The sequence below is a fragment of the Trachymyrmex cornetzi genome, unplaced genomic scaffold (genome assembly GCF_001594075.2).
Source record: "Trachymyrmex cornetzi isolate Tcor2-1 unplaced genomic scaffold, Tcor1.1 scaffold82, whole genome shotgun sequence".
NCBI classification, from domain to species: Eukaryota; Metazoa; Arthropoda; class Insecta; order Hymenoptera; family Formicidae; genus Trachymyrmex; species Trachymyrmex cornetzi.
In genome coordinates this window covers 1,031,468-1,031,849 of record NW_017300158.1, presented here as the reverse complement: position 1 = coordinate 1,031,849, position 382 = coordinate 1,031,468, and positions in this window count along the sequence as shown.

The window sequence follows — 382 nt, the reverse complement described above, 5'->3', positions numbered from 1 at the left end:
AAGGATGCCGTCCCATGAGCGGAAATTTACAACGAAACGGAACAGCCAGAGACCAATCACAATCGTAGAAAAGAAAGGAGAGTAATGACTGCAGAGTTGTGATTGGTCGCGTGCTGTTCCGTTCCGCTGTAAATTTCCGCTCATGGAACGGCACCCTAAAACTGAAGTCACATGGAGCGGTTCGTGTGGCAGCGGTTTATGCGATAGCAAATCGTAAAGTACGAGGGTCACTATTTATATTTTGAGCCTAATAATAAAAATAATAATAAAAAAACAATAATTTGTCATTTATTGTTTTTCAAAATATTCTCCTTTATGATCTATACACTTTTGCATGCGTTCGAACCACTTGTCAAAGCATTTTTTCCATTCCGCTTGAGAT